Source organism: Sorex araneus, chromosome 5 (genome assembly GCF_027595985.1).
Source record: "Sorex araneus isolate mSorAra2 chromosome 5, mSorAra2.pri, whole genome shotgun sequence".
NCBI classification, from domain to species: domain Eukaryota; kingdom Metazoa; phylum Chordata; class Mammalia; order Eulipotyphla; family Soricidae; genus Sorex; species Sorex araneus.
The window spans coordinates 28299053-28301779 of record NC_073306.1 but is presented as its reverse complement, the minus strand read 5'-3'; positions in this window follow the sequence as shown (position 1 = coordinate 28301779).

Here is a 2727-nt window from a genome sequence, read left to right as displayed (position 1 = left end):
TCTGTGTTGCAAGCCATAATGACCAAAAGTAGAGAGAGTATGGGGAATATTGTCTGCCATGGTGGTAGGGGGAGGGTGGGAAAGGGGGGTATACCGGGGATGTTGATGGGGGGGGGGAATGTGCACTGGTGGAGAGATGGGTGTTTGATCATTGTGTGATTGTAACCCAAACATGAAAGCTTGTAACTATCTCACAGTGATTCAATAAAATTTAAAAAAATCATAAAAATTGGGAAAAAAATTTTTCCCTCTCCTGCCCATAATTCAGCTTTAAAAATTTCTTATCACAACGATTCTCAAAAAGTTAGAAATTGAGCTTCCATTTGACCCAGCAATATGACTCCTGGGAATATATCCCTGAGAGGCAAAAAGGTATAGTAGAGATAACATCTGCATTTCTATGTTCATTGCTGCACTGTTTACAATAGCCACAATATGGAAAAAACCAGAGTACCCAAAAACAGATGACTGGTTAAAGAAACTCTGGTATATCTACACAATGGAATACTATGTAGCTGTTAGAAAACATGAAGTCATGAAATTTGCATATAAGTGGATCAACATGGGAAGTATCGTGCTGAGTGAAATGAGTAAGAAAGAAAGAGACAGACATAGAAAGATTGCACTCATAAGTGGAATATAAAGTAGCTGAGAGGTACAAGCTTACAATAATGCAATTTCTGGCAGATATTTCTCTGGACTTAGTTACTAAAATACTAAAATACAGAAATCCAAAACCGTGCGGCAGCTAGTGTGGCCACTCGACCTCATATCTCTTCATTCTCAGCAATGGAAAACAAATTATCAAATGCTTCCTTTTCAGCAGGTCGACTTTAGAGGGGAGAAACTGCAAACAATAATAGTGAGTTTTTTGTTGAAATATTGAATGTATTCAAAGTAAAGGGAAAGTAAAGTGAAATTTACCAGTTACACAGGCGGGGTGGGGGGCTGGGGTGGTGGTGGGGAGGAGGGAGGTATACTGTGATTCTTGGTGGTGGAATATGTGCACTGGTGAAGGGATGGGTGTTCGAGCATTGTATAACTGAGACTTAAACCTGAAAGCTTTGTAACTTTCTACATGGTGATTCAATAAAAGAATAAATTAAAAAAATTTCTTATCACAGTGTTTAAATCAACATTTATGCACATTTCCCCAGGTATTTCCATTTCTCTCCTTCCCATTGCTGCTTAGTCCTTCCTTCTGAGGTCTGTGCTACTTAGCTTTTTAAGAATATTTGTGTTAAAAGTTATGCACATCCAATACCACCACCCTTGTACCACCATCATTGTACATCAATGACTGTCCTTATGTCATTTTTAGAGCCTTACTGTGATTCCCCCACCTTTCTGTTGTCCCCCAGTTCTGTTGTCAGTCCCAGACAGTTTGCATTGAATACTGTCCACCCACTTTTTTAAAATTCACATGCGAATAAGGTAATGTGGCTTTTGTCTTCTCCTTCTGACTTATTTTAGCTAAAAAAACACCCTTTCATTTCACCCAAGTTGTAGCAAAAGGTAGGATTTCATCTCTTCTTATTGTTGGGAAGTATTCCGTTGTGTATATATACCACAATTTTTTTTTGTTTTGGACCACACCTGGCTGTGCTCAGGGCTTACTTCTAGTTCTGTGCTCAAGGATCATTACTGGAAGTGCTCAGGGCCTATACATGGTAATAGGGACCAAACCAAGGTTGGTTGTATGCAAGGCAAGCACCCTACCCACTGTACTATCTCACTGGACCCTTCAGAAATTTCTTTTCTAAAGTATCTGAGATGTTCAGAGATCAACTAAAATATACAGTAAGTTGCACAGTTCTTAAATACAAAAGGAGTCTCTTGCTTTGACATAAAAGTAATTTTTTATTTATTCTAATGCCATATGTAGAAAGACATTTACATTTTGAAATAACTAGACCGACGTAGGAAGAACAAATGTGGAGTAGCCCTCATAGTTCATTTGGCACCAAACTTCACACTGTTCACAATTGCAAGTGGCAAGCAATGGAAAAATCCAGGACCCAACAATTAAGATTTCACACATGTAAATTTAAATCACTTAAAACACAAACATTCTTCTACTACAACCGAAAATCATCTTTCTTTCTTTCTTTCTTTCTTTCTTTCTTTCTTTCTTTCTTTCTTTCTTTCTTTCTTTCTTTCTTTCTTTCTTTCTTTCTTTCTTTCTTTCTTTCTTTCTTTCTTTCTTTCTTTCTCTCTCTCTCTCTCTTTCTTTCTTTCTTTCTTTCTTTCTTTCTTTCTTTCTCTCCTTCCTTCTTTCTTTCTTCCTTTCTTTCTCTTTTGGTGGAAAGGAGTCTACAGGGATTGAACTAGGACCATGTACATAATGTGCTCTACTACTTTGGCTATTCCCCTGGCAATAACCATTAAAATTTTTAAAAAAATCATATTAGTATCTACAACTGATTTAAACGATATTTATCTCCATCATGTTGGAACTTTAAGTTAGACGTATACCAATAAATAGGAGCATTATATCTTCATTGCTTAAGAAGATATTTTTAGCAGAGAAAATTTATGTACAAATTCGAAGTACTCTTGTCCACCCAAGAAAGATTGTTTCCAAGGGATTTGTTAAGAGGAAGATTGTGGAATTCCATCACAGTGCAATACTGAAGAAACTGGCATTTCCTTTTTGTCATTACAATTCTTCTTAGGATGACATTTAGAATAGCAAATTTAATAGAACTTCTGAAAAGAAAATAAAGT